At 41.1% G+C, this 23,941-nt stretch overlaps 1 protein-coding gene across 1 annotated transcript in view; it reads left to right on the forward strand.

Annotated features, from left to right (window-relative positions):
- The first annotated feature begins 649 nt into the window (after positions 1-649).
- Positions 650-23,941, forward strand: part of LOC109866943 (talin-2) — a 145,629-nt gene continuing 122,337 nt past the window's right edge. The window contains exon 1 of the mRNA XM_020455870.2: positions 650-743. The gene's annotated coding sequence lies outside the window, so the exon portion shown is untranslated. The remainder of the gene's footprint in view (positions 744-23,941) is intronic.

Below are 23,941 nucleotides of genomic sequence, written 5' to 3' on the forward strand. Positions count from 1 at the left end.
AGGACAAGCATTCCGCTACACTCGCATTAACATCTGCTAACCATGTGTATGTGACCAATACAATTTTATTTGATTTGTGTGGCACTTTGTCTAATATTAATGTATGTTGATTATTGGTTGTGTATTGGTAAATAGGAATACTGAAGGCCTAAATATTTACGGGAGATATTTTGAGATGATTACTGTATATTATGTAGTATTTATCATTGATATCGGCTACTTATCTGTTATGAGGTTTTATGAAACGTACCCGTTGTTTAAACAGATGGCATTGCCCAGGGAATCGATAATAGCCCTTATGATCTCTTAATTATTATTAATCATACATTCAAAATGTGTGCTTACATTTTGTTTGTTTTTACTCGAAGGTTAGTGATTCTCTGTCTTTCTCCCCCTCTCCCTCCCTCACACACACTCACACAAATACACACACATGTAGTTATTGCTGTACAATTAGTGCTACTGAATATGCGCCAAGTTCTTTGGTATATAGGGCTATAGGTCTACATATACTGCATTAATGTCAGCCTACTGTATTGAAAAGACAGGCTGGAAATGTGTTGCGTGCGACGCGCTTCCTCATTTCTGCGCACAGAAATCGGTCAATTTTTCTTTTCGGTCGTTTACGATTCCACAAAACTAGGAGGGGCTTGATACGGTGGAGGCAGGACTGCTACTGCTTACACTGTGATTGTGTGTACATCCACTTCAATCCGCATGCATTAACGATTGACAGATTTCAGGTAGGATTTAAGCTTTTTTTTATCGTTCCAATGTGTTTTTAACACTGATGTTTTAGGTTAGTATGTGTCTTTGTATCTTTTATTAGGCTAGTATTTATTCACTTGTTTTCACTTAGGCTAGTGTGTTAATTTCATATGTCGTTTGCCCATAATTGAATGATGGTTGATTTCATTGCACCTGCAAACACGTAGGCTATTTAATATGGGGAAATTGTATTACTTAATTAAACATAATTGCCTATATTGAGTAAATATTTGGACTATAGTTTCCAGAACCTTATCTTGCTAATGAGACATTCAGTCCGTTATCTGAAGGATGTGCGAACTTGTGAGGCAATCCCCTATTGACCGGTGTTACATTGTAACGTTTGATATTATGTAGGCTACATTGTATATTCCACAGTCACTGCTGTCATATTTTAATGGTATGTCCTAAACCTATCAATGCCACGGTCATGTTCCCAAAACTAATAGAATTAGGCTACTGTAGCCTAACCGAAAATGTCAAGCCACTAACGTTACCCCACTACTCTACTACTAGCCTACAGTACATCAAGACAACCATTTCCCAGATGATGAGATTGAGCTGTAACCTAATAAATGTTGTCCATGGGCTATTTAGAGCATCATTGATTAAAATGAGAACCGGGGGAAAAAATGTACATTTTGGGTGTTTTACTTTAGCCTACATGTAGGTACATTGCACGATAACTATAAACGACGAGCCTCCCTCCCCCTCATTGCCCTACATAAGCCAATAGCTTACATTATAAGCCTATGATGCTGAGTGCATGTTGGAAGCAGCAAACTGTTTGCGATTCCTGCTACTCCTGCCTTCTTGTTCATGTAGTTGCAGAGCTGAGTTGGGTCCAGATTTAGTCACAGAAGGCTACGAGTTAGAGTCCTTCAACCATCGCCAGTGACACTGCATGGTAATACAGCTGCACTGCATTTTAAAGACATCGTAGTAGCAGGTGTCCAAAGGCGCATCCCAAGATATGGTCATAATAGCGGTCCAAATTGACCAGTCAAAGATCGTATTTATATTTTTCTAGACTCATTTGGAGTGGTAAGAGGACACACAATAGCATGCGCCAAATATCATGACATGGTATTCGAGACTACTTGGTCATGCATATGCATAACTTGGTCAGACATCAAATACATTTCAATTTAAAGTGTGATCTTGTGGTCAGCTTTTGTCAACAGACACACTGCTTAATAGTCGATTTGCCTAAGGCATTCTGCTCCACCGCAAGCTTACTTGTTAGGTAGCCTATATGTGTACCATTCATTTGAGTCATGTGACAAGTTTTGTGCTAACTGGTATCCTTGGGACATCCTTAACCCTCCCCTAACTTTAACCCTTACCGTAACCATTTGAAAGTTCAACTTTAATGGCGGTAGGGACATCCCAAGGACCTGAACAGCATGGAACCCCATCTGACATGCTTAATTCCAAATTGACCCCTCACCCCAGAGGCATTCCTGTAGATCTGAAAGGATTGCTTATGTGTAATGGCAAGATTTCGACTCAGCCAATCAGATGGCAAGTTGAATAAAGTTTATATGAGCATATCACATTTTGTGTCAAATGAAAGCTAATTTATATTTTTGGGAAATAAAGGCATAGATATGTTTTTCATCCATTTTACACCCTAAAGATTAGGAATAAGCAAAGGCTTTGATTGCTGGTCACACATATAAAAGGGTTCTTAAAAAACATATTTATCATTTATATTTAGTTTTGCAGAAAATATTCTGCTTTCTATAAGTTTAAGAGATATTGCTTCATTGTCATTCTGTCACCAAAACCCCACATATCTTTAAAATGTTTTCACATTTATCTTCCTCATGAGGAGGGAGGATTATGTAAATTCACAGAATTAACAAGTTAAGGTAGACCTACCAAGTAGATCATGTTTTTACTGATAACAATTTTGTTTATGAATTATAAAGTGATTAATACGCATCACTCTGTTACCAAATCGGTAATAGATTGACTGAAAAATAAGTAACAGAATTACTGCAATTGAATTGGCCATAATGGGAAATCATAGTAGTCGCAAACCAGAGTTGCAGTTGAGCACAGTAGAATACAGTCAAAAGTAGAGGTCGGTACAGTAGAAATACAGTACAGTAGTGCACATATTAGTAGGCAGTATACTGTAATATACTCTACTGGACACTACTGTGCTCTTCTGTACTGAACTATACTCTATTTTTTTTCTTTACTCTACTCTGTGCTCTGCTGTACTCTACTTTTTGTGCTGTACTGCACTATACTCTACTCCACTATACTGTACAACAGGTGTAGACTTTAGCGTGAAATGCTTACTTACAAGCCCTTAACCAACAATACAGTTCAAGAAATAGAGTTAAGAAATAAATATTTACTAAATAAAGTAAAACATGAAATAAAAAGTAACACAATAAAATAACAACAAGGCTGTATACAGGGGGTATCGGTTCCGAGTCAATATGCAGGGGTACAGGTTAGTGAAGTTAATTTGTACATGTAGGTAGGGGTAAAGTGACTATGCATAGATAATAAACAGGGAGTAGCAGCAGTGTCAAAACAGAATGTAAATAGTTCGGGTGGCCATTTTATTAATTGTTCGGCAGTCTTGTGGCTTTGGGGTAGAAGCTGTTAAGGAGCCTTTTGGACCTAGACTTGGCGCTCCGGGGCCTCTTGCCGTGCTGTAGCAGAGAGAACAGTCTATTACTTTGGTGACTGGAGCCTTTAACAATGTTTGGGGCCTTCCTCTGACACCGCCTAATATATAGGTCCTGGATGGCAGGAAGTTCGGCCCCATTGATGTACTGGGTCGTACGCACTACCCTCTAGCGCCTTAGTCAGATGCTGAATAGTTGCCATACCAGGTGGTGATGCTCTCAATGGAGGAGCTGTAGAACCTTTTGAGGATCCATGCCAAATATTTTCATTCACCTGAAGGGGAAAAGGTGTTGTTGTGCCCTCTTCACGACTGTCTTGGTGTGTTTGGATCATGATAGTTTCGTTGGTGACGTGGAAACCAAGGAACTTGAATCTCTCGACCTGCTCCACTACAGCCTTGTTGATGTTAATGGGGGCCTGTTCGGACCTCCTTTTCCTGTAGTCCACGATCAGCTACTTTGTCTTGCTAACATTGAAGGAGAGGTTGTTGTCCTGGCACCACACTGCCAGGTTTCTGACCACCTCCCTATAGGCTGTTTATTCATTGTCGGTGATCAGGCCTACCACTGTTGTGTCTTCGGCAAACTTAATTATAGTGTTGGAGTCGTGATTGGCCACGCAGCCGTGGGTGAACAGGGAGTACAGGAGGGGACTCAACACACACCCATGAGGGGCACCAGTGTTGCGGATCAGCGTGGCAGATGTGTTGTTGCCTACCCTTACCACCTGGGGGTGGCCTGTCAGGAAGACCAGTTGCAGATAGAGGTGTTTAGTTCCAGGGTCCTTAGCTTAGTGAGTACTATGCTGTTGAACGCTGCGCTGTAGTCAATGAACACCATTCTCACATACATGTTTCTTTTGTCCAGGTGGGAAAGGGGAGTGTGATTGCATCATCTGTGGATCTGTTGGGGGGGGGGTATGTGAATTGGGGCGGCAGCGTAGCCTAGTGGTTAGAGCATTGGACTAGTAACCGGAAGGTTGCAAGTTCAAACCCCCGAGCTGACAAGGTACAAATCTGTCGTTCTGCCCCTGAACAGGCAGTTAACCCATTGTTCCCAGGCCGTCATTGAAAATAAGAATATGTTCTTAACTGACTTGCCTGGTTAAATAAAGGTCAAATAAAAAAATAAAAAATTAAAATGACCAGCCTTTCAAAGCACTTAATGGCTACTAACGTGCTTGCTACGGGTGGTAGTCATTTAGGCAGGTTACTTTCGCTTTCTTGGGCACAAGGACTATGGTGGTCTGCTTGAAACCCACAACCTTGTGAATGTTCACCTGTTTTAAAGGTCTCGCTCACATCGGCTCCAGAGAGCGTGATCACACAGCCGTCCGGAACAGCTCGTGCTCTCATGCATGCTTCTGGTAGGTTCCTGTCACTAGGCAGCTCACTGTTGGGTTTCGCTTTGTAGTCCGTAATGCAAGCCCTGCCACATCCGACGAGCGTCAGAGCGTCAGAGTGTAGTAGGATTCAGTCTTAGTCCTGTATTGATGCTTTGCCTGTTTGATGGTTCTTCTGAGGGCATAGCGGGATTTGTTATAAGCATCCGGATTAGTGTCCCACTCATTGAAAGCGGCAGCTCTAGCATTTAGCTCGGTGCGGATGTTGCCTATAATCCATGGCTTCTGGTTGGGATATGCACGCCCAGACACCAGCTGTTATTGTACTGAACTATAATCTACTCTTTTTTTACTGCACTTTACTGAGCTGTACTGTACTAGACTGTACTGTACTGTGCTCTACTGTGATGTGATGTTAAAACTTGAGAAAAATGGATGTCGATAATTGATACCGATTTTGTCCTATCTGAACCAACCAAATTTGCTCTTGTTTGGGGGCTGAACTCATTAGAATAATAGCCCGTGTGTGGAATAATAAACATGGAAAGGAGAATATTAAAATTTTCTACCTTTTTGTCTACATATTCAGGATACATCACCATGAAGAGAATGACATTCATAACCATGCATTTCTGTATAGTACAGATCATTGACCCATGATGTCATTCTGTTACCATCATTCTGTTACCGGGTGTTGAGCCACTTCACTTACTGTAGTTCAATAACCAAAACATATTTTTCAAACATCTTTCTGCAGACATCTTTGAATCTGAATGCGGAGTAGATATTTAAGAGTTTTTGGAGAATGTGGTCACATAAAAAAACTGATGGAGATTTTATTGTCATTTTGTTACCTTTGCATCTGCAATGTTCCTCAAGTAGATGCGTTTCAGGAAAATGTTCAGTGGCAATTGTTAAAAGTAGACTTCTGCATATCGGTGTATGGTTTATCAATCACTGGTTTTTGGTTGGCAATGGTTTTTAAATCAAAAAGTGAGTCTCAGTGTCAATCTGTTAACGTGGAATTGCCTATATTGCCCTATCAAACTCTTTCAGAGCTTCATTTTTTTTTTATTACAAAATTTTACAGAATTTCATGACATCCAATTGGTAGTTACAGTCTTGTCCCATCGCTGCAACTCCCGTATGGACTCGGGAAATGTGAAGGTCGAGAGCCATGCGTCCTCCAAAACAAGACCCTAAAGTATTTCTGCAAAGCTGTCATCAAGACAAAGGGTGGCTACTTTGAAGAATCTCAAATAAATATATTTTGATTTGTTGATTCCATATGTGTTATTTCATAGTTTTAATATCTTCACTATTATTCTACAATATAGAACAAATAAATAAAAAGACTGGAATGAGTAGGTGGGTCCAAATGTTTGACTGCTACTGTGTGTGTAATATATATATCTTATTTTGTATTATTTATTTTGCTCAGAAAACGTAATTCAGCCCGCAGGCCACCAGTTGGGGCACCCTGCACTAGAGACTGTGTGCCAAAATCAGACTTAAAGTGCACTGTAGGAATTTGCATAGAGTAATGATATTTGAATGACATGTACTGTTTGAAGAACAGGATAGTAAAGGCAAGCGAATGTCAACAAAAAAAACTGGATCATGCTTAACACCCCAGCCATCCTACAATCTCAGCTTGATGCCCTCAATCTCACACAAATTATGATTGAACCTACCAGGTACCACCCCAAAGCCGTAAACACGGGCAGCCTCATAGATATAATCCTAACCAACTTGCCCTCTAAATACACCTCTGCTGTTTTCAACCAAGATCTCAGCAATCACTGCCTCATTGCCTGCATCCGTAATGGGTCAGCGGTCAAACGACCTCCACACTTCACTGTCAAACGCTACCTGAAACACTTCAGCAAGCCGGCCTTTCTAATCAACCTGGCCGCGGTATCCTGGAAGGGTATTGATCTCATCCCGTCAGTAGAGGATGCCTGGCAATTTTTTTTTTAAATGCCTTCCTCACCATCTTAAATAAGCATGCCCCATTCAAGAAATTTAGAACCAGGAACAGATATAGCCCTTGGTTCTCTCCAGACCTGACTGCCCTTAACCAACACAAAAACATCCTATGGCGTTCTGTATTAGCATCTAACAGCCCCCGTGATATGCAACTTTTCAGGGAAGCTAGAAACCAATATACACAGGTAGTTAGAAAAGCCAAGGCTAGCTTTTTCAAGCTCAAAAAACTAAAAAAACTTCTGGGACACTGTAAAGTCCATGGAGAATAAGAACACCTCCTCCCAGCTGCCCACTGCACTGAGGATAGGAAACACTGTCACCACCAATAAATCCACTATAATTGCGAATTTCAACAAGCATTTTTCTACGGCTGGTTATGCTTTCCACCTGGCTACCACTACCCCGGTCAACAGCACTGCGCCCCCCACAGCAACTCGCCCAAGCCTTCCCCATTTCTCCTTCTCCCAAATCCAGTCAGCTGATGTTCTGAAAGAGCTGCAAAATCTGGACCCCTACAAATCAGACAATCTGGACCCTTTCTTTCTAAAATTATCTGCTGAAATTGTTGCAACCCCTATTACTAGCCTGTTCAACCTCTCTTTCGTGTCGTCTGAGATTCCCAAAGATTGGAAAGCAGTTGAGGTCATCCCCCTCTTCAAAAGGGGGGACACTCTTGACCTAAACTTCTACAGACCTATATCTAACCTACCCTGCCTTTTTAAGGTCTTCGAAAGACAAGTCAACAAACAGATTACCGACCATTTCGAATCCCACCATACCTTCTACGCTATGCAATCTGGTTTCAGAGCTGGTTATGGGTGCACGTCAGCCACGCTCAAGATATCCTAAATGATATCTTAACCGCCATCGATAAGAAACAATACTGTGCAGCCGTATTCATTGACCTGGCCAAGGCTTTCGACTCTGTCAATCACCACATCCTCATCGGCAGACTCGATAGCCTTGGTTTCTCAAATGATTGCCACTCCTGGTTCACCAACTACTTCTCTGATAGAGTTCAGTGTGTCAAATCGGAGGCCTGTTGTCCAGGCCTCTGGCAGTCTCTATGGGGGTGCCACAGGGTTCAATTATTGGACCGACTCTCTTCTCTGTATACATCAATGATGTTGCTCTTACTGCTGGTGAGTCTCTGATCCACCTCTACCCAGATGACACCATTCTGTATACTTCTGGCCCTTCTTTGGACACTGTGTTAACAACCCTCCAGACGAGCTTCAATGCCATACAACTCTCCTTCTGTGGCCTCCAATTGCTCTTAAATACAAGTAAAACTAAATGCATGCTCTTCAACCGATCACTGCCTGCACCTGCCCGTCCGTCGAACATCACTACTCTGGACGTTTCTGACTTGGAATATGTGGACAACTACAAATACCTAGGTGTCTGGTTAGACTGTAATCTCTCCTTCCAGACCCACATCAAACATCTCCAATCCAAAGTTAAATCTAGAATTGGCTTCCTATTTCGCAACGAAGCATCCATCACTCATGATGCCAAACATACCCTTGTAAAACTGACCATCCTACCGATCCTCGACTTGTCATTTACAAAATAGCCTCCAATACCCTACTCAATAAATTGGATGCAGTCTATCACAGTGCCATCCTTTTTGTCACCAAAGCCCCATATGCTACCCAACACTGTGACCTGTACGATCTCGTTAGCTGGCCCTCGCTTCATACTCGTCGTCAAACCCACTGGCTCCAGGTCATCTACAGTACCCTGCTAGGTAAAGTCCCCCCTTATCTCAGCTCGCTGGTCACAATAGCAGCACCCACCTGTAGCACGCGCTCCAGCAGGTATATCTCTCTGGTCAAATCCAATTATTCCTTTGGCCGCCTCTCCTTCCAGTTCTCTGCTGCCAATGACTGGAATGAACTACAAAAATCTCTGAAACTGGAAACACTTATCTCCCTCACTAGCTTTAAGCACCATGTGTAACTCTGTGTTGTATGTGTCGAACTGCTTTGCTTTATCTTGGCCAGGTCGCAATTGTAGATGAGAACTTGTTCTCAACTTGCCTACCTGGTTAAATAAAGATGAAATAATACACGTTTTTAAAAACAGTGTTCAGGTGTTATGCATCCATGCTAAACTGTTCCAGTGTTAGCCCTTGGCCAGTCCATGTTCATAGCTAGAGTGGGTTCTCCCCATGATCCTACAGTACAGAGCATCTGTGCTCCATCAGTCTGCCATGTACCCAGTTATAATTATCTCACATTACCACAAGGGTTGTAAGTTCAGATAGAGCATGCACTTGCCAACGGCAACTAATAAAATCCTATACAGTTAATCTAACATCACCTCATGGAAAACACAGAGGGGAATTTAGCAGCTTCCGATTCAGTGGTTACATCTGCAGGAAGACCAGAGGTTACAATATCAGCAGCACTGTACCACTTTTAAAACTGAGGTACACAGCATATTTCTGGATCCTTCCAACAGAGTTAGGTAGTCAGATCCATGTGGGTGGCTCGCTCACAGGTAGAAACTCTGTTCTTTACTACTGGATGGCTTTCACCATATTCTATCACTTGTTGATTTAGTCGTCACAATATGCAAGATATAGGCCTACCTACAGTAGTACAGTAGATTACCTGGCTTAGACAATTAACAAGTGAAGTCATCCTTTCTCTGTCATGTGTGCAGTATCAGATTATATTTGACATACACTCAGTACAGTCAATACACACTGAAACCTGATATCAGGTCAGACAGTATGGGTTATTACAGTTTATGTTTACCTCTTATTGCCATTTCCCCATCTGTATCGCCATCTAGCTGGAGTAATTAAACTTCAGCTCTCTCGTTAATGGTTTACATTGACTTTGCCTGATCAGAAGCCACCCATTTAAGAGGCCATTACGGTTGTGTTTACACATGCAGCCCAATTCTGATGATTATCAAAAGACCAATAAGTGGAAACAATCTGAATTGGGCTGCCTGTATAAACACAGCCTATGAAAATTACTCTGGATTATGGGAAGCTATTAAGGTCCTTGTTAAACAAGCTCCAATTCATGCAAAATTGCCCTCTGTGTAAATTATTCAACTTGTAGGTTTATTGTATTTTGTGGAATTACTAGTACTTGAGATCCCATTTGGGACTCTGCAAAAATGTCATGGGAAACGGCACAGTGATCCATGTTAGAGAAATATTGTCTTTACATTTTAATTTGGGCAAATTAATGCATTTTGTGGCATGTGTTTTAGATAAACAGGTGCTAATGACAGTGTCATGAACTATGCTACTCTCTCTTCATCACTCATGATCAAAAGGCTTTAATAAATCCAATTAATTACCCATGTGTTTACTCCCTTAAAGAAGGCCTCTGCTCCAGCAGAGCCATTCTGATTCTCATTGGCTATTTCCCGGGTCATAGAGGAAGGACAGGATCCCATCAGGCAAACATATTTGAAGCTCAATGTAAGTTTGAGGAGAAATATGTGGGACAAGGCTAATGTGCTTAGACATCAATAGGAGAGTTTTTTTATTTGTTGTTGTTGCAAAAATAATATGTAGATCTGTGAAAAAAGCTGTCAAAAAAATAAATATCATCATAGTGACAAAGGTCACTCAGTCAAAGGTTCATTAGAAACAGTCAGTCGTTCTTGATCTACTGCACAGTGCCAGTGAAGAGGACAAGCTGCTGTTAACAGTGTGTGAGAGAAGGCCTATGTTTTCCCTGTCATCCGTTAGAAAGTAGTTTTCCTCCCAGCTGTTGCAGTTGCTCCGTCACTAACATAGCATTCCTGGACGGAATTCCCCAGGAAATGTTTAGTCAGAGGTTTGGGAAGTAAGGGATTGGGGAAGTGAGGGTTTTGGAGTCATCAGAGAGTGTGTGGGAGTTGGAAACTGCAACACACCCTGTGCTACTGTAGCTCTGACCCTGCCTTTGTGTTTTCTCTTTTCAACTGAAATAGATGTGCTACGTGCTGCTTACTGCTCTCTATATGGCCACAGCATACCAGACTCTGTAGGGCATGCCTGTTTTTTAAGGAACACAGGGTAGCTATCTTATTTTTTTCTTCTTGGGTTAAACAATATGTATTTCTAGCATGGTGGATGGGTTTAGCGATGACTAACAGTGGGTACTATGAACTATCCCTTTGATCCAGTGGCAGTGAAAGGATTGGAGAGTAGGTTTATGTTTTTTGAATTAAGTTAAGTCTGTATGGATGTTTGCTTGGGTGGTTGTTGGGGGGGTCTGTGTGTGTTCAGGTTAAATAGCAAGACATTATTTTACTTAGACAGTGAGAGACAGTTAATGTTTCTTTGGTTCGATATTGTTCTATCCACTAGATTTAGATTATGGTGCATAATGCCATGTTACTTTTCTATGGCATTTTCTAGAATGATCTATGCATGTTGACTGGAATGGAGTAAGTGAACTCGCCTTGTCTCCTGGGAGGAATGAACTGAGTGGGGCTCATTGTTGGAATAATTCCCTCAAATACACATTTTCCAGAATCACTTCCCTCACTTGCTCTCTCACACTGTGTCACAGCTTTTTTTTCCAGGGGAAGTCCTGGTCTTTTACAGAGTTAAAGGACAAGTACAGTAGAAAGAATGTTCCTGTGATTAAGAGGTCACTCTCTCGCTCTACACAACAGCTGAGCAATCCACCTCCACTTTCACTCTTACTTAGATATTATTGATGATGCATAGCTACAGTCAAATGGAACACAACATCTTGCTACCGGAGGCTGAGATGTTAGAGAGACAAGGGACTGTTTCTGAACACTACTGATGTGTGGTTGATTTTCCTGGCACTTTACTGCAGCGGAAGCATCACTCAGGTGGGTGCTACGCTGTCGGCAATGGAGGATCAGCTACCTACAGAGGAGCGGCTGCTATGGGGGAACTGGGAGTGTCAGACAAGGCAATGGGCCCTGATGAAACCCTCTTGGCCTGTCTGACAGACTGACTTTCTCCCTGGCTGTACTGTATCATCGATGCGCCCTCCGCTCAAACCATACTCAAGCCATCATCTATAAGTCTTTGCTAGGTAAAGCCCCGCCTTATATCAGCTCACTGGTCACCATAGCAGCACCCACCCGTAGCATGCGCTCCAGCAGGTTTATTTCACTGGCCACCCCCAAAGCCAATTCCTCCTTTGGTCGCCTTTCCTTTCAGTTCTCTGGGGCCAATGACTAGAACGAATTGCAAAAATCACTGAAACTGGAGACTCATATCTCCCTCACTAACTTTAAACACCAGCTGTCAAAGCAGCTTACAGGTCACTGCACCTGTGCATATCCCATCTGTAAATAGCCCATCCAACTACCTCATCCCCATACTGTTATTTGTTTTGTTCCTTTGCACCCCAGTATCTCTACTTCCACATTCATCTTCTGCACATCTATCACTCCAGTGTTTTAATTGCTAAATTGTAATTATTTTGCCACTATGGCCTATTTATTGCCTTACCTCCCTTATCTTACCTCATTTGCACACACTGTATATAGACTTATTTTCTCTATTGTGTCATTGACTGTATGTTTGTTTATCCCATGTGTAACTCTGTTGTTTGTGTCGCACTGCTTTGTTTTATCTTGGCCAGGTCGCAGTTGTAAATGACAACTTGTTCTCAACTAGCCTACCTGGTTAAATAAAGGTGAAAAAATATATATACTGACATTTCCTAACTGCCTTAATTCCATTCTTCCATCTTTAATTTGTTGTTAATTTATGCATTATGTATTTTGTTAACAAGAACCACAATGGAAAAAAGTATCTACACTTTTTAAATGCATTTTATCCACGTGTGGTTGTATTAAGTTTTTGGTTTTTTAAATGGTCAAATAATCGTACCATATTTATATAGATTACATTTTTTTGAAAATATTTTGATGTGGCTCCGCATTTCAATAAAGACTGGGTCTTTGCTCTTCTGATTATTCTAGAGATATTTTTGAGTGGCATGACAATGAAACAGCTTCAGATGATGGTTATGAAACATGTTATCATCTGTATGTATAGCAGTGACAATAGTAATTGGAGCTGTGGTAGACTCCGCCATGACAGACATATGACAAGTAGGTCAGTAGACTGACTCCAGTGTGGTAGGGCTCAGGTCAGGGCACTGGTACGTGCCATGCTGCCAGCCTGCTCATCTATGGGTCAAACAGGGTGCCTGTCTGAGCCAGCGGCCAATGTGACAACATTTGGATATGTTCCCTCAAACGCCCTGTTTGGGTTAGTTTCCATGTTTGTGTTCTCGCAAATGTGTTCTCTCTTTGTGTAATACATTGAGGTAAAGTGGAATATAGCAGTATGTATGTATGGTATCTTGAGGTGAGCTTCTAATGTGAAAGGTCCAATTTAATATTGAAAATGGGAAAGCTTTATTCTTGTTAAGTTTCTATTCGGCCTTGGAGGATGGTTGTGAACTGAGTGAATGACTTTCTGCTAAGCATTTCTTCAGTATTGTTAATTCCTCAAGAATTTGATATTTTATAGAATTGAATACTGCAAACTGTCATTTCATTTAAACTAGGTTTATGCATGGTATTGTATGCAGTCATCATTGGTATGTATTTAAGCAATAAGGCCCGAGGGTGTATGGTATATGGCAAATATACCAGGGCTAAGGGCTGTTCTGCACGACGTAATGCGGAGTACTAGGACACAGCCCTTAGCCGTGGTATATTGGCCATATACCACAAACCTGTGAGGTGCCTTATTGCTATTATAAACTGGTTACCAACGTAATTAGAGCAGTAAAAATAAACGTTTTGTCATACCCGTGGTATACAGTCTGATATACCACGGCTTTCAGCCAATCAGCATTCAGGGTTCGAACCACCCAGTTTATATATATATATATCTCAAGGTCAGAGGGATACTTATTAACATGCTGTTAATGTGTGTGTTTGTTTGTTTATAAATATTCTGATTGTTACTAGATAGGCAATACTTATAGAGAGTTTGTCATGGGAAAAGCTTGATCAAAATATCTGATGTATTGAAAAAGAAAGGAATGCCTTTGGACTTGGTTCTGCTTCCCCTACAGGGAAATCTATTATCTGTGGTAAGGATCATGAGATGTCTTCTATTCAGCTGCATGTGAAAAGGATGAAAGTTGAAAAGTTCAACTGATGCTCCTCAGGGTTTTATATGATTGTTTACACCACTAACGATTTGAATGAGTACTATTGAGTATCTGGCCACAGAATCAATGTGGTCAGTTATGGAGCCACCAACCAGAGCACATACTGATCTACTGCACTGACAAACTGTTCACCTAACACTTGTCGGCTGCTTTTTCTTCACTCTGCTGTGAAACCATCTCAATTGCGTTGAGGTCGGGTCATTGTGGAGGCCAGGTCATCTGATGCAGCACTCCATCCCTCTTTCTTGGATATCTTCTGTATAACACCCCTACCTTGTCACAACACAACTGATGGTGGCTCAAACTGATTGGCTCAAACAAAATAACTTTCAACAAGGCACACCTGTTAATTGAAATGCATTGCAGGTAACTACCTCATGAAACTGGTTGAGAGAATGCCAAGCGTGTGCAAAGCTGTCATCAATGAGATGGTGGCTACTTTTTTGGGGTTACTACATGATTCCATATGTGTTGTTTCATAGTTTTGTCTTCACTATTATTATACAATGTAGAAAATAGTACAAATAAAGAAAAACCCTTGAATGAGTAGGTGTGTACAAACATTTGACTGGTACTGTATGTCAGAAATCCTTCCTCCAAAGGACCATTCAATGGATTACATTTAGTGAAAATCTCCCAAATCATGTTCTTGTTTCCTGAGTAATCACTAAATTTTAGCAGCAAGCTCTGTGGGGTCCTGATGGCATTGTCCCCCTTCCTACATCAGCATACTGGGAGTGCTCTGTGTTGGAAGTATCTCACGGGACCACATAGGTTCCATAGGAGTGGGATGCAAAGACTGCTGATCGAGCCACTCATCGATCAGTATTGATGAAATATCAGAGCTCAATATGTCAGACCAGTATACCTCCTCGACATAGTCAGTTAGATTTGATTCATTTTAATTAACGTAGTTCTCTCTATTCTAAATGACGTTGTCTATCAGACTGGCAAAATTTAAATACTGTATAGTTTGAAAATCATCCCACTGTTAGTGTGTCATGATGGCAGTTGGCCAATGACTTTAAATGCAGACTCACTGGACAACAGATGAGGCCAAGGGCTGGGGGAGCAGGAAGCTTGGATGGAAATAGAACGACAAATGAACCAACAACACAATTATATTGTTGTTGAACTGCACAGTTGATCTCATCTTATTTGTCTGCAGGAGACGACCCTACTGTCTATAGAGCACCACTGAAAATAATTCTGTCCTCTACATAAGGTCCTCTGTATCGTGCTGCTCACCGTGCTGCTGACCCAGTGACACCTACAGGCTCCAGCCCTCTCTCCCTCCTCTCCAGAGCCCTGTGTCTTCCCCAGGCCAGCCCAGCCAGGCAGCCACTTTCCTCTGGCCCATGGCTACAGCGTCAGAACCTTGCCTCACAGGGAGAGAGGAGCGTGGGCCGCTTTGGCAGACAGCAAATTATTTTACATTTGAGAAGGAAATGCACTTGGCTGTTAGAAGCTGTGTTCAGTGAATGCCTTGCTTTAGTCCTGTGCATTCAGCATATCATCAGTAACCTTGTCTTAAAGTCGGAGCCATTCTCAGGTTACCCACTGGGGAAATTATATCTAGTATCACATCTGTAAAAGTGACTAATGAAAGAGACCTTTTTAAATATTTATAAGCAATGAATTCACATATCATAAAAATATTACAATGTACCACCAATTTGAAACATTTGCTGTGAAATAGTATTTAATTTAGCAATAGTTTCTATTTTCTGACATTGGAGTGTTCAGCTTGTTCGTTGCTACCACTCCAGCTCTGGTTTTCATCATAGTTGTCGCCACTGTGTGGTCTTCCCTCTCTAACAAAAGAGCATGCATTGCCTTGTTTTGTGCAAGCTTTGGTCTGACAGTCACAGTACACTGAAGAGCTGGTTGGCAGCTTGTCTGTGTTGAGTACTTTGTGTTCTGTGCTTTTCTGTCTCTAATTGTGTCAACAGGACTCCTAGATAGAGCAGGAGCCCCCACAGCAGGTCTTGATTTAATTCAGCACTCCTATTCCTTATCCCCTCCATCCGTATAGCCAGAGGCTGTTAGCAGCACCACACTCCTCTCAATTGGTTGTGTAGCTGAGGAACTGGATAGAGTGTTAATTTCTAGGAACCTGCCTGTGTATTTGGTGCATCTCTGGTACAGTAGGATTAGCTGTATCATTACTGAACTATGATCTGAGTTAGAATCACAACAGCTGTTAAGGAGGTTAAGATCAGTATTGTACTATACTGTCAGTATATTGTAGGCCTATATCCACAGAAGCATGAGACTCTTCTACTCTTCTGACCAATGTAGGAGCAAGAGATGGATTATTTAGAGCTAATGTTCAACAAAGCCTGCATATCATATTACTCTACATTCTATACTGAACAATAATATAAACGCCACATGTAAAGTGTTGATCCAAGAAATGTTCGTTGCGTTTTATGTTTTTGTTCAGTGTAGAATGTAGATGTGCCTCCTATTGTGCTCCCCAATGGCTATTGTTTGTGACATTTATTTGACATGCTTGTTAGAAACTGTGCAGCTTCTATGGTAGATACTTGTTATTTATAGATGATTTATTGCATTTTAAACCATGAATACCATTATTGATTATCATCAAAACAAAACCATTTTCATTTTGACCATTTTCATCATAAAGCAGAGAGCTACTGCATTCATGCACTGTTCAGCACAATGTATTGAGCTCTATGAGCTGTGCTTTTCCACCGTGTAACATAACAGCAGACCTGTTCTGGGAAATGATGACCTCTCTAGTGTTCTTAACCTCCCAGCACAGCACCATGAACATGTCCCAATTAAATAGCTTCATCCTCAATTCCCACTGCAATCATGTCCATGCTTACACTCTGTCTCCTGTGCATCCTCTTGTGTATGATAATCTGCTCTTTCACTATGCAATATTTATGGGATGAAGCAGCCACAGCGTCGCTTTGAGCTCTTTCCACATGTCCTATATGGAAAGAGAGGAATTCGCTAGAGACACTAAAGCTCTCTGTCTATCAATTTGTTACAAGTATCTTATTTACAATGTCAGGATCTACTTACTTTGGTGCCAGATGCATTCAATAATGAGAAATTATGAAAGTAGTGGGAAAAAAAGTTAACGTTTTAGTTATATCCATCTATAAACTGGGTGGTCCAAGCCCTGAATGCTGATTGACTGACAGCTGTGGTATATCAGACCGTCTACCACGGGTATGACACAACCCGTATTTATACAGCTCTAATTACGTTGGTAACCAGTTTATAATAGCAACAAGGCCCGAGGAGGTGTGGTATACGGCCAATATATCACGGCTAAGGGCTGTGTCCATGACCTCCGTGTTGCGTTGTGCATGAGAACAGCCCTTAGCCGTGGTATATTGGCCATATACCACATCTCCTCAGACCTTATTACTTTATTATATGGTTCTGTAATGGGTAGGAAAGGTTGAATTTCAATACCTACAGTAAGACACTGACTTAGTGCAATCATACTCTCATTGTAGGGTTTTGAGAGCTGAGATGGGTACAGGGATATGTCAGGTACTATGATGGATCATGCTATTTCATCATAATTTTGATGGAAGAGATTTTTCATTTAATGTATTTTTTTGTTCATCACTGCATGCATTCAATCATGGCTTTGAATTAATCATTAGTTACATACCCCCCCCCCCCCCCCCCCTTCTCTCTTTCCCTCTGTCTCTCTTCTCAATCTTTGTAATGTACCCAAACTCAAATGCAATATTTAAAGATTATATAATAATAATAAGGACGAAAAAGAAATGAAGCTTTAAGTAAAGGGCATAAAAAGGTAAATTCAGCAACCAACCATTGCCTCACTGTAGCAGAGCAGTGTGCTAAAAACAGCATCAGTAGACATAGTGAAAATGGCATGGTGTCTGTATGGTAGCTGTCACTGTGGAGAGCCTGTTCACACAGCAGTTTACTCTGTTACTGTACCAATAAACATTACCACTGCTTTCTAATGCACAGCCTGCAATGCACAAACTACTGAGGCTGCCTGGAGGGTTTTCTCCAGAAGACAATGTCTGGGCTGTTCCATGAAATGAGTGCCTTTTGTGCACTTTTGATGTTTTAAGTACAGATTGTGTACCAATATAAAATCCTGTTATATTAAATGAAGTTCCCTTTACTATAGACGACATGGAAAATTCAATCAATTACAGTGGGGCAAAAAAGTATTTAGTCATGCGATCACCAACACTGGACAATTAAGGAGTGCAAAAACATCACCTGGTCCGATGAATCCTGGTTTCTGTTGAGTCATGCTGACGTCAGTGTCAGGTGGCGTAACGGTGTGGGGAATGTTTTTATGGAACAAAATTAGGTGCCTTCATACCAATTGAGCAACGTTTGAACGCCACACCTGTGAGAGACAAAGAGAGAAAGAGCGCGAGCTAGCTCTACTACTGACACATGGAGGAAGCTAGCTGCTGTGCTGGAGGCTTACCATCTTGTCATGCGACAACAAAGGGACCATGGCAGTTCGCTCTGTACTTTGATGGCTGCAGCATGCAATCTGTTCGCCTTCACAAGACATATTTAGTCAGTGTACCAAGTTCAGGCTTAGGTTGTCAAGGTGCCAGAACTTAGTTTTTCAAAGCTTGTGTTTACCACCTGAGGGATCTACAGTATGTCAGACTGGCTTTAATGCTCACCACCATTGCCTGTGACATTGATGTCAGTGGTCCTCTGTGTACCAGTAGCGTAGCCAGAAATCTGTTGGTGGGTGGGCCTGCAGAAATCTGGGTGGGCCAAAAGAACAGCTAACTTCCTGCAGTTCTACAGAGAGGAAAATGTGCAGTTGATTAGCTAATCACATGCTATTCGACACATTTTTGTTATGAGGCTGAGAAATGTTGAGTTAAAGCGAAAATATGTGTGTTGACTTATAAAAGCTCTGGATTATGAGCTGTCTTGTTTGCTAAATGAACAAATTAAGTAGGCAGTGACATTGTGTGTGTATATAGCCATAGAAGCACAGTGACATACAGTATCCACCAATGCAGTCAAATTCATGTGTTATTGGGGTTGTGGCTTTCAGTTAGTTCTTTTTGGTCACCCATCACATGGTGCATGGGGTGGCCAAAGTGAATGGTCATTCCAGTGCACTGCTTGCTATGAATTTTATCTGATAGTGTGTGCATGTTTAGGTAAATTCACTTTTTATTTTTTATTTTTATTTTCACTAAGGTCCCATTTGCAGTGGTGGGAACAGCACTGAAAATCTGTACTTAAATTAAATTACTGTTACTCAAGTAAAACCTCTACGGGATCGGTGTCCTTAAAACCGGTACAGTTTTTGCTCAATATGCGATAGTGTGACTAGAAAACGTTGTAAACAACAGCTAACTTTCCGGGTCATAGACATGTCTTATATGGGCAGAAAGCTTAAATGTGTGTGAATCTAACTGCAGTGTCCAATTCACAGTAACTATTACAGAAAAAAATACCAATGCTATTGTTTGAGGATAGTGCACAACAACAAAACACTATCATGGCAACTTGTTTGATACATTCACCTCTGAAGGTAAATAAGGTACTTACATTCAGTAATTTTGCTCTGATTTGTCATCCTGAGGTTCCCAGAGATAAAATTTAGTATAGTTTTGTTTGAAAAAAAATCTATTTTATATATTCAACTGTAGGAACTGGGTTCTATAGTTTAACCCCACTGCTGTCTCTGGCTCCACACCCACCCCACCCGGCCATCTAAATATGTGAAGGTTAGTGTCTTTTCTGTAGAGAAGCTAATGATCCATTCATGACATTCCTGGAAGTGTGTAAACTTACTTTTTTTTATTACCATAGGATTTGTGTATGTTCTCTAGTTATGTACTTGAAAATGTATAAATTGACCAATTTGGCACATTTGGGGAAACTCCTGGCAGACCTGATACAAAATATTATGTTGTGAGGTAATTCTTCACTGGATCAGTCTGAAACTTTGCACACACACTGCTGCCATCTTGTGGACCAAAAACATCTAAATTACACAGAATCCTATCTCAATGTATGGCCTTTCTTTTGCTTTTCAAAGATGATGGAACAAAAATAGCAATAAGGCCCGAGGAGGTGTGGTGTTTTTTTGTTTGTATTATCTTTTACTAGATCCAATGTGTTATATTCTCTACATTAATTTCAGATTTCCACAAACTTCAAAGTGTTTCCTTTCAAATGGTTTCAAGAATATGCATATCCTTGATGTTGTGCACTTGAGTGAGGACCCAAAAGCGATTTAACAAAAACAGAGTCCTTTAATGTAAAAACACAGGGAAGACTTAGATCCTCTTCAGATGTAGAAAATGGCAAAATAGACAACCCTCAGAGAGGGCGACAAATGAAACAGAAAGTCCTTCTGATATTTACAAAAGAGTCCCCTTCTTAGCAGCAGAGGAGAATAGCTGGGTTGCGGCGACAGACTGCTGGTCTCTCTGGGTAGGCGCGGGTCGTAGCGGACAGAGGTACCTGATCACACGTAGTATCAGAAGAACAGGCAGATTCCGACAGGATGGGACAAGGGTGAAGCAAACAAGACGATAGTCTGGTTCTGGCATGAGAAACTCAAACGAGAATCTGACAAAGAAAGAAGCAGGAACAGAGAGAGAAATAGAGACCTAATCAGAGGGAAAAAGGGAACAGGTGGGAAAAGGGTGAACGAGGTAGTTAGAGGAGATGAGGAACAGCTGGAGGAGGAGAGAAAGAGAAGGTAGCCTAATACGACCAGCAGAGGGACACAGAGTGAAGAGAAAGAACAGGAACAAGACATAATATGACAAGACATGACACTTGATTCAGGTCCTGAGCTACAGGCTAGTTGATGTAATTTTATGCAAAAAAATATGAGAAAAAAAGGGTCAGATTTTAAGAAATTACTCAAGTAAGGGTTAAAAAAAAGTATCCAGACAGAAAACTACTTAAGTGGTTACAAATCTTGTTTGGTCACTTTTTACAAATACAGCTGACCGTAGTCAACAACTTAGTGCAACTGATTTGACATTAATTTATTCTTTAAGCCTGCCAGCACCATCTTGTGGGCCCCAGGAAGAGTAGTGGCTGCATCATCAACAGCTAATGGGGATCCTAATAAAAAGACTAAATTGCAGGTGTCAGGTAGTCTCCAATGAAGACTGACATTAAAGTCAGTCCTTAGGCTGTCCAGTTTTCAATTACAGTCTTATTCAAAGTTGATTTTAATATCGATCAATGTGCTCAATTTAATGAAAAGGTCAATGGTACTCGAGATGTGAAATTTATTCAAAATTTCAATAGCATTAATGGAAAAAAAATGTCACTATAATTTCAAGTACATGTGATGGTGAATGCATACTGAAAAGATTTACACCAAGTGTGATGTTTCATTTTTTTCACTCAAAATTAAACATCAAGGAGGATCAGGTAAGTGTTACCACAGTCAAACTACAACTACAATATCGAAATGTCACTATCAATCATGTTACTTGTATGCAAATCGGACACATTACAGCATGGAATTAAACATAAAAATAGGTATTCGGGTAAGAATCATATAAATAAAAAATAATCAAACAGTGCAGATATCAATTGCCGTAGTCAACTCAATCATCTTTTTCCTGCCAAGGTTGTATTTACCCTCCATCCTCCTCCTCTTCCGAACAGCTCCTTTACACTTTGAACGGTGTTTTCTTTTCTTGGTTGGCCCATTTCCCCTCCCCCTCAGTTGTGCCACTACAAGAATTTTTTTATTTAAGTACATGGAACGCGTTACTTGTAGCAGGATACTACCCACCTCTGCCCATTTGGAACACTGACAAGTAGAGAGCTTTTTTTTGCTCCATCTGATTGGGTGGGCCTGGCTCCCCATTGGGTGGGCCCCGACCCATGCCTACACATGCGGCTGCTGTGTAGACTAGATCCAGTATAATGTAATATAATCTACCCCAGTGAGATGGATATGTTTGATTCCCTTCACAGCTCAGACCTGGTGCAGAGCTGAGAGGCTAATTTAATTACACCCCCCACCCCCCCTGCATCCTTCCTGTCCCATGGGAAGGCACAACTAATCATTTGGGATCTCTTTTTTCCAGGAAAGGGGGGTGAGAGTGGAAGGGGGGTGTATTTCTGCATTGAGCAGGGGGGCAGGCCCTGTGACCCTTTTTTGTTTCATTTTCAACAGAATCTCTATTTTGGGATTAGATGGTGTCTCTCCAGAAGGCTGCTAACCTACTGAACTCTAAAGCCGGGTTGGCAACAGCTGCTCCCCAGATGTGCCCAACTTCTAGTTATCTTCTCAAAGATGATTAGAAATGTAGAACTTGATAGAAAGAGACTCTTGATGTCTTTTATGGCACAGTTCCTAATGGCTCATTTCACATGTCTGTCTGAGCATGTAAATGGTGATTTTGGATATTTTGTTCAAAAGTATTATTTGAGTGTTCTGCTCAGTTTGAATATTTGACCATGTTATTTGTATTTGTTTGATTCCTTTATATGTCCTGTACCCTCTGTGGTTTAGAGAGCGGTTACAAGTACTCTACATTCTGTCCTCACTTTTAAAGGGACACATACAAAACAATTTGGAGTAACCATGATGTATTTTGCTATAATTGAGATAAAAAATACCCAGTCTGGAGTGGGTTGCCTGAAGCTGGTAAAGTTGTGGCTAAGCATCAGTCTTCTATTATTGTTGCGAACATCCTAACATTTAGCAGCAGGTATTTTCCATGTAAAAGGAGCACCAACATCTGATATCATTTCAAATTTGCTGTCAAATGAAAGCAAAGAGTCTATATTTTGGGTTAATTAAGTCATTTTCCGTCCATCCCAATGTGGAATAAACAAAGGCTTTGATTTCAGGGGTCTTGAAAGAAAATCTACTTGAAAAAGTCTTAAAAGGTATTAGAAATACATCAAAACATAATAATGTTGAGGTAAAGGCCCCTGTATATTTAGTTTTGCAGAAATGATTTGCCTTATGTAAGTTTTAGAAATATTTCCTTGTCTTATCATTCTGTAACCAAAACCCCATAGACCGCTGCGCCACTCGGAAGGTGATATAAGACATTGCAGTGCTAGAGGCGAAACTACAGACCTGGGTTCGATCCCGGGCTGTATCTCAACCGGCCTTGATCGGGAGTCCTATAGGGCGGCGCACAATTGGACCAGCATCATCCGGGTTAAGGGAGCTTTTGGCTGGGGGGGGCTTTACTTGGCTCATCGTGCTCTAGCGACTCCTTGTGGTGGGCCGGGCGCCTGCAGGCTGACACCGGTCATCAGTTGCACAGTGTTTCCTCCAACATATTGCTTCTGGGTTAAGCCAGCAGGTGTTAAAACGTGCGGTTTGGCGGGTCATGTTTCGGAGGACGCATGACTCGACCTTCGCCTCTCTCTCTCTCGAGCCCGTTGGGGAGTTGCAGCGATGAGACAAGATTGAAATTGGAGAGAAAAAGGGGGTTAAAATAAAAGGAGGAAGGATTATGAAAGTTCACAAAAGTAACACGTAAAGGTAGACCTACCATTTAGTGTTTTTACTGATAACAATTTTGTTTATGAATTATTAAGTGATTAAAACGGTAACAGATTGACCCAAAAATCTGTTGCAGAATGATTGCAATTGAATTTGCCACAATGGGAAATCATAGTAGTCACCAACAAAATGTGGTCTTGTTTGAGGGCAGAGCTCATTAGAATAATACCAGTGTGTAGAATAATAACTGAACATGCATAAGAGAATATTATGTTTTTCTACCTTTTTTTTGTACCTATTCAGGATACATCACCATGAAGAGAATGACATTCAAAATTGTGCATTTCTGTATAGAACAGATCAAGTACCCATGATGTCATTCTGTTACCGGGTGTTGATCCACTTCACTTACTGTAGTTCAATAACCAAAAGAGAGATTTTCAAACTCATATCATAGCGGACACCGCATTCTTTCTGTAGATCTCTTTCAATCTTAATTTATAGTAGATATTTAACAGTTTTAGAAAACGTGCAAACATAAAAGAGGGAGAATTTACTGTCATTCTGTTGCCAAACTTTGCACCTTCACTGT

This window comes from Oncorhynchus kisutch, linkage group LG22 (assembly GCF_002021735.2).
Source record: "Oncorhynchus kisutch isolate 150728-3 linkage group LG22, Okis_V2, whole genome shotgun sequence".
Classification (NCBI taxonomy): Eukaryota; Metazoa; Chordata; class Actinopteri; order Salmoniformes; family Salmonidae; genus Oncorhynchus; species Oncorhynchus kisutch.